The sequence below is a fragment of the Centropristis striata genome, chromosome 11 (assembly GCF_030273125.1).
Source record: "Centropristis striata isolate RG_2023a ecotype Rhode Island chromosome 11, C.striata_1.0, whole genome shotgun sequence".
Lineage (NCBI taxonomy): Eukaryota > Metazoa > Chordata > Actinopteri > Perciformes > Serranidae > Centropristis > Centropristis striata.
In genome coordinates, this window is record NC_081527.1 from 27,609,808 (window position 1) to 27,618,750 (window position 8,943).

General features: G+C 38.4%; 1 long non-coding RNA gene and 1 pseudogene across 1 annotated transcript; one reads left to right on the forward strand and one right to left on the reverse strand.

Annotated features, from left to right (window-relative positions):
- Window positions 1-219: 219 nt before the first annotated feature.
- LOC131979810 (uncharacterized) lies at window positions 220-7,701 on the reverse strand. The gene is made up of 3 exons (XR_009395140.1): window positions 7,502-7,701; window positions 6,785-6,902; window positions 220-1,553 (listed from the first exon to the last, which is right to left on the reverse strand). It is a non-coding gene; the product is annotated as an uncharacterized LOC131979810 (long non-coding RNA).
- Window positions 5,179-5,358, forward strand: LOC131981154 (U2 spliceosomal RNA; annotated as a pseudogene).
- Window positions 7,702-8,943: the final 1,242 nt, after the last annotated feature.

An 8,943-nucleotide genomic window follows, 5' to 3' on the forward strand; every position in this document is an offset into this window, starting at 1 on the left:
CACTGAGACCATGCAAACCGGCGACTGCTACTGAGGCCATGCGAACCGGCGACTGCCACTGAGACCATGCGAACCAGCGACTGCCACTGAGACCATGCGAACCGGCGACTGCCACTGAGACCATGCGAACCGGCAACTGCCACTGAGACCATGCAAACCGGTGACTGCCACTGAGACCATGCGAACCTGCGACTGCTACTGAGACCATGCGAACCGGCGACTGCCACTGAGACCATGCAAACCTGTGACTGCTACTGAGACCATGCGAGACGAGGAAGACCACTTTTTAGTTTTAGACTTATCTTTTCTTTTCTCTTTGTTTTTACATAATTTCATATGAAAAGTACTATATAGTGTCAATTTCTTTAAATGAGATTAGAATTTAAAGTAAAAATATAAGTATTTCACCTGAAATTAATATATTATTAATGTGGGCTTATTAAGGATGTTTAACCCATCATTTCAGGACTGTCAATAATTTTTTATTTTATCCAATGAGACTTGAAGTTTATTATTGTGTTTGTGGTAATCTACATTTGAATGTCATTATAGTAATGTTTTAGAAGATAAAACTAATGTTAATTGCAAAATGAATGTCATTGAAAATAATGTTAATGTCATTGAAAGGCCTTGAAAATCTACCATTGCTTTTTTTGTTTGTTTGATGTGCTTCTCTCTGGGTTATTTGCAAACTATCTTAAAATTTTGAAGCAACCAAGTAGATTGATAGTTGTGTATACAGATAGCTTTCCCCTGAGACGCCGGTATTGGTCTCTTGCATGCAATGTTTAGACTTACCCTCTCCGCCCCCTCCCCAGAAACAACAATTACAAATCTCACAAAAGTTTTGTTAATCTAAAAAGTTACCATCAAGATGTAACCTCTCCTTGGATGGAAGTGTGTGCAATGGTTGGTTTAAAAGAAAGTTAAAAATTAACCTAAATATAAATGTGCAAAAAATATGAAAAGTTAGCTTAGTCTGTCTTGAAGATGCTGGACACAGGAAACCTGGAAAAGTCAGAAAATGCAGTGACTTCTATAATATATATGGAGGACCAAGTGCTGAAAAATCTGCATAATGTGAAATACAACAAACAACAACATGGTGATGGCTTCTCAAGTTTTAGCCTACAAAATAAATAAATACAACATGTTAATGACACAGCAATACTTAATTAGATGAGTTTGACCAAGCGTCAATTAATGAATGAACATTATTGTTACCAATTTTTTTTTTACTAGTTACTAGTTTTTGTACTAATAATCTTTTTCCCCCCCATTCTCTGATTTAAAAATAAATAAATACATGAATAATACTAATAATATTGATTATCCCAAATACACCTTTCCTTCAGATATATTTGTATATCACTATACATGACATCACAGAACAGTGGTTGAAAGTTCTTTATGAATAATAATTTCAGTGTTTCTCAACATTACAAAAGCATTTTTTTTAAATTGCTTACCTGAAAAGGTGAAGACAAACAACTGAATGCTGAAGGTCAACGAAGAACTGGATACTCAAGTCCCTTAGGTGAAGTAGTGTTTATCTAAAACAGGATGACAACCGTGAGCATTGCAGCAATGTAACAATAATGTGTTATTAATGTTTTAAATAACTGAATTAATGTATCACTTATTCATAAAAATCAGTATGAAGCTGAATATAATCATTTAAATTAAATACACACATAGCACCTCTAGAAACATAGCAACATTTTCAGCATATCTGCCCCTCTGCATCCTTCATAGATAATATAAATTTCTTTCTTCATACATTTTTACATGTTTTATACATTTTTATAGCACCCATGATCCTCAGGGTCAAAAAGGACCTCATGACATTGGACTGGTTTTATGAAATGTAGAAAAAAATATTACCAACTTTTTTTTCACCTTTTAAGGTAACTCATGACCCAAAAAAATTATATTTCATTTTCATTTTTTTTTTCATTATTATTGGTCAATTTTATTCAAATATACAAATGTCAAAAAATAAGTTTCACTAAAAGTTGACATGACCTACTCTGTGCATTCCAATCAAGAATTATTTTTTTTCCACTATTACTATTGAAAAAAGTATTCAGTTTTTTTTTTTACTTTTTTCTCTTTTGAAATGAGGCCTAATTTTGAATATTTGACTAAAACAGGATTAAAGCTTGCAAAGAAGATGAATATGAATTGATAGGTTGATAATTCTATTGACACCACAGCTCGGTAACACCATGGTAATACTTTCAAAAGCTTTCAGTGTAATAGTACCCAAATGCACCCTATACTAAATTTAAGCCATTAATGGCTATGACTCTGGTATTACAAATACACCTTATTACATAATAACCTCTATTATCAAAATAGTACTGCAGTATTAATATCAGAAGAAAACAGGATTAAAGCCTTCAATGAAAATGCTTCACAGCACCACTTGAGGACACACACACACACACACACACACACACACACACACACACACACATGAATTAATCCAAAGCTGTTTAAGCCTACATTTTCAACTTCCAATAAATCTCTCTCTCTCACTCTCTCTCTCTCACACACACACACACACACACACACACACACACACACACACACAGAGTACATTAATATTAGTCACAGGAGCACATACTTCAGGTACATTTGACATGACAAATTGAAAAAAAGAAATGGTAATAGTTTAACAGTAGTGAGTAACATTGACTCAATGTAAATCTTAAATGGGAAGTAAACTACCAGTTCATCATTACAGTACATTTTTACAGCCCTGACTCCATGGTTAAATGTATATCCCCATGATTATCTTTTCTTTTTAACCTCTCATTACCAAGTGACATGAGTTTCAGTTTATTATTATCCAAATACACCGAATGTTGAAATGTAGCCATTGATGAGTATGACATTGGTGTTACTATTACACCTTATTACATAAGAATACCAAAACATCCTCACAAAAAACAGGACTATTATCAAGAAGCTACCATCAAAATCCACATACAATTAGCTACATATCACAGTAAAAAAAAAATTAGTCAGGCCAACATTGTACACAAACCCTACATTAAAAATGGCATTTATACAACATTAATCAAGGAAAATAGTATAAGCTAGCAATTTTTTTGCATTATTATATTATTATTAGCATAATGACACCTTCCCAGACAGACACAAGACAAAACACAGCAATCATAAACTTTTGTGGCCTAGATTATCAACCCACAATGCATTATAGGCTGTCTGTCAGTAGCATCAAATCAGTCAAACTATGCAATGCACTCTTAGAATCAATAGTGTTTGCTAACATCAGAGACATCTACTGTTATAACAACTGTTAGCATGGAAACTGTAACATGGAGTAACTGTGAAGATATTCTGCCTCGACGTACCATTTATAAATTGCTTCGACATGATGCTAAAGCTAGCTCGCTAGAGAGCACTAGCTCAGACCTTAGACCAGTAGCCACGAATAAATTAGCAAAATAAAATGACAAACATCGTCCAAATGAAACTCAAATAACTTGCAATTACATTTCACAAAATTTTCGACAGAAGTTTAAAAGTTCAAATATGAAAATGCTAACATTGTAAGGCACAATTGTAATGGTAGTATGCTAGCAAAACACGTCTTCTTACCTCAGACGAAAAGCCAGAGAGGCCGAGTCCCGCCAGCGGACAGGATTTACATCAAGCCAAAACACAAGGAGCCATTCAGATTCGCCCCATAACTGTGCTCCAATCCAGTAATTCCCAACCACTGTTCCGCGAAATCATCAGGTGTGCCGTGGAAGATTATCCATTTCACCTGATTGGTACTCTAAGTGAGCGGCATGAAGTGGGAGGCAGAACAATTAAATGCTCTTCCAACAGAGTGCAGTGTATCAGTGAATCTCGCGAATTCACACGTAATCAAGTGATATAACCGGAAGAGAATCAACATCTCATTAATGACTGGAGACAAATCCAGGGAAAAAAGGGGGAACGATGGAGACTGGTGAGCCAAAGGAGCTGAGAAGACAGAAGGGAGGACACTACTGTATTGTACTGGGGTGTAAAATGAGTTTTACAAAGTTAAGGCCGAGGACAAAACAGTCCATTTTCACAAACTTCGGAGAGCAGTACTGCTGCGCTGACTGGCGGTGAACTTAGAAACAGCCAGAGCAGCTCCAGGCTTTAGTCTGCTGGTCCGGCGGACCACTAGCTTGCCAAAGTCAAAACTCTTCTGCTCTATGAAATCTTCCTCCAGAAAATGCTAAGTAAAGACGCTGGAGTGTTTTTAATTTCACTGCCGTTATAACCGGAGCTCTACTGAGAGCACAACACTCAGTATCGCATCAATCCACCGCAGTGACAGACAGGCAGTGAGACAGGTCAAGTTAAGTCAGCAGGTATTAAGTCATCAACTATGTCCATACTCCAAAACGAACCGTATACACAAACATAATAATTGAAACGTAGCTGTCCGACTCTGTCCCTCTGTGAGCCTCTTATTAAACACACCTTTCACCTCAAACAGCAGCCCTCATAAATACCCTCACCACTCTGAGCCTAAACATGAACATGAATGCAGCTCAGGATTGGTCTGAAATGACTGTCAAAAATTAAAAAAGTAACCACAATAATATAAAAAAAACACCTGTCTTAAAACCCAAATAATTCCACATCAACATAATTTAATTCCTTGGCCAGAGGAGCTCATCACAGCTGATGCAAACCTCTAAATAAATTATTATTTTTACTTATTATTTCTTACCGTGACTCCACGTTCTCCACGTCAGTCAGTCAGGTTATCCTAAATTCTGCGACCTCCCTCACCACATCTTGCAGGCTATATTCTTGTGATGTGCAGTTTAGCATGCGCTATTCCTTTACTTGGCCTAACTGCTTCAAATGCGTCTCCATGTGTAGTGGCAGATTTTAAAAATAAAAAAAAAGCTTCGCCAACACGAACCAAAACAATGCACAATCATTTACTTTTGGAAAAATATTTTACTCAACACAAGTATTGACAGTAGCTGTGTCCCAATGTCAAGGATCCTTCCTTGGTAGGATCCTTCCTTCAGAGTCGGGTCCTCCGAAGGCAAGGCAAGAGTCCTTCCTTTGACTGGTGTAATGCACAAATGGGACAGCCTTCGGAGTGTGCAGCTGTGCGTCATTGCGTAATTGGACATCCTGCTTAACTTCAGCGCCGCTCTCGGCCCTTTGGCTAAGATCAAGTGTAGTATCTGTTCTTATCAGTTTAATAAAAAAATAAATTCAGCGCCGCAATTTCAAAATCAGTTCACGACATGAATGTGTCTCTGGCATCAGCACTCTGACACATATTTGTGAAAATGGAAGAAGATGCTTTAAGGTTGAATCTCCATGATTTATCAAGTAAAAACCATAAAGTGGATTAAACCTGAATATTTAACTGATCCTGGCTGAATTCGGCCGCTACTTAGTGCCATGAATGCAGCGGCGCATAATTCATCATGGAAATATGTTCTGTGATTTTTTATTTTTTATTTTACAGTACAGTACAGTACAATAACAGTTATTTATAAATAACAATAACGGATAATAGCGGACTTTCGGTCCCTGTAAACACAATAAAGAAATGTATAACTTTCTGAATGGCACAGTTGCACATAGTACATCATCATCGGACACATATAAATTAATAAACAATAACTTTAGTGACTGAGACGGCATTAATTAACTTAACCGGCAATGTATCAAGATGACGTTTATTATCTTTAGTTTAATATTCTGGCATTTGTTTATGTTTATGTTTTTGCTTGACTTTGAACACACGTTTTGTAAGTTATGTGACAACATTCAGTGTAAACTGTAAATACTTATTTAAATGCATATTGCGCCGCCAGCGTCGCTGTTTCTACGCTCGCCATTTTTAAATCTCCCAGTAGACCGGTGTGCGCAATGCTTTATGGGTAGTCGGAGCGCACGAAGGATACACACATGCATCCTCGGAATTTGGGCAAAAGAAGGACTCTGTCCTCCGGAGCATCTTCGACATTGGGACAGTCCTTCGGCGGATGTCGATGACGTAGTGTCCTTCAAATCCAGCCGTTTGAGCATCCTTCCTTGACATTGGGACACAGCCAGTAGCTCGCTAAAAAACAAACACTTGAGGCTGACCTTAGATCACATGGGTTCCTTTGACCCTTGGACCCCGTGTTCCGTTAAGACCCGCCCTATCCTGCCTCTGATTGGCTCTGACTCTGACAGCTCAACAACATGAACCAATAGTAGCACCAGTATACCAAGTATATTATATTAATCAACATGGCGAATTTTCAGTATTTGAGCCTAGTCCAGCTTTTGTATTTGAGATTCTATCATAATCAGTTTCTATAACTATTACTAGCAACTTTTACATCACTTACTAAAAAAACAAACAAAGTGAAGAGCAGAAAACAAACCATTAATAAAACATTATACAGTACTTGATGCAAATGGAAAATGTTTAGGAAAATAATTGGATATAGGGATATAACCATAACTATGCTACACTATGTGCTGTTTACAGTGCACAATGATGTTAATATGTTATACACTGTACATAAGTGAAGTCACGTGGTTATTGCTAATATAGTAAGGTGCATGATTGTCCATAAATGTTAGAAGTAACTGCATATTGATACTTTTGATAGTCACAGAAGAATAATACCCTGGCTTCTAAAAGAATGTGACATTAATATCATTATGTTCAACATCCCTCAGAATGCCAATCAATTTCATGCAACATTCATAAATCATCATAAGCATACTCAAATCCATGATATACCAGGGGGAAACAGCTCTGATGGAGTGGATGACAGGCTGGAGTCAGGATCCTGTTCTTCTTCCCCAAAGGCCCCCTGGCCCAAAGGGTTAACTTCCTGGATGCAGTCAACCTAAAGAGACTGATAAAAATATGTATTGGTTAGATTTAGTTTTACCACATGTATTCATACATATCAACTCCAGAACTGCTAGTCATGCTGTCTCAAATGATTACATTCATAAAATAGTTGTGTGTAGTTGTGCAACAAGCTAATATAAGGTTAATTTATAGGGTGACAGTCCCTGTATGTGGTGCTCTGTACCTAAGGTTAGCTGGTGCTGTTACCACAAATGTTCCTGCCCCCTCCCCTCCTCATAAAGTGCTGGCCGATACAAGATAAACAAACAAGCCAAACAATGCATCATGTGTCATCATGTTGTCACCCAGACTTCTCAGACATGTTTTGCATCACACTCTTTCGCCCACAAGAAAACGTGTTCTTTCAACCTAGCCGGCCATTTGATGTCATTGTTAGCTAACGCTAATGTTAGCTAGTAACTAGCTATTACGTTAGCATGGAGCGACATAAACTAAAACGTTTTCGTCTGATAACTATTGAAAATGGAAACATTGTTCGCATCTTCTCCATCATATTCCTGTCTCACTATAGCGTTTATTTATTATATTTTACGTTAAACCACCGGCGATTACTGACGTTAGTTAGCTTGACCTAGTTACCTGCTGTTGACAGGACGCTCCGGTGTCTCCGCTCGGACATCCTTCAGCTCGGACATCCTTCAGGGAAAGCACGTCCTCTTCCCGGCACAGTACTCCAAATGTGCGAAAATTTGTTACACATGCTTCACCACGCACGGTATGGTCCAGGTCAGCCTCCTGACAGCAGATAGACTCAGGACACACCGACACCAGGTGCTGCCGACCCGCTCCGCCCCCCAGACGAGCTCCGGCTCCACATCATCCTCTCTCCGGACCACCGCTCCAGTCTCTGATCAGAAAGTCTTCCATTGTTTGTGGGCTGTCTGAGAATACTGGCATAAATTAAGACGACCGCCATCCTCTGCTTCAGAGAGACAACTTGCACTGCTGGACTGCAGGTCTCTGCTCTGTGTCACGGCAAACCCATGGATCTAACACTTTAACAACTGTATGATCATTTAGAAACAAGAAACAGCATTTTTTTAACCTTTTTATTAGCAGTGATGAAGCGTAGAGTTGTGGTCGTGAACGTCATGAAACAATCGTTGTTGTTGTTTAGATCAGTAGTTCTCAACCTTTTTGAGTCGCGACCCCCAATTTAACATGCATGTTGTCCGCGACCCGTGCTCACTGAACAGAATTTCACACGCACAGTTCAGATCACCAAATAAGAAACAAAATGACCACAAAAAGACACAAAATGACTAAAAAAAGACACAAAATGACCCAAAAAAAAGACACAAATTGACCAAAAAAAGACACAAAATGACTAAAAAAAGAAACAAAGTGATCAAAAAATACACAAAATGGCCGAAAAAAGACACAAAATAACAAAAAGACACAAAATTACCAAAAAAGACACAAAATAACAAAAAAGACACAAATTGACCACAAAATGATAAAAAAAAAGACACAAAATGACTAAAAAAGACACAAAATGACCAAAAAAAGGAAACAAAATGTCCAAAAAAAGGAAACAAATGACCAAAAAAAGACACAAAATGACCAAAAAAAGTTGCGCAAAATGACCAAAAAAAGACACAAAATGACCAAAAAGACTCCAACTGGGGTCCCGACCCCAAGGCTGAGAATAGCTGGTTTAGATGATGCCGCCGCTACCAGCTGTCAGCAGTAAACTGAAAAGGCACCCACGTGGAGGGCTGGAAAATGACCAATCATAAGAGGCCTGGGGTCAGCCTTGGCCCCGCCCCCAATGTGTAAAAAGTTGTCGTTCCGCGCGAGCAGAGCTCCACTGCAAGCGAGCACGGGGGAGAATCTGCTTCACTCAGTTGCTGAATATGTGCGCGAAGATCAAACAAGTGCGCGCGGCAGTTGAAACCTGCGCTCGCGCGACTTTTGAGTCAAATATGACACCATACTGCTCTAACTCAACAGACATGGCGTTTTTTCATAAAACATGAGAACTTATAACTTGACCATACATTGTCCAATCTGCCTCAAAC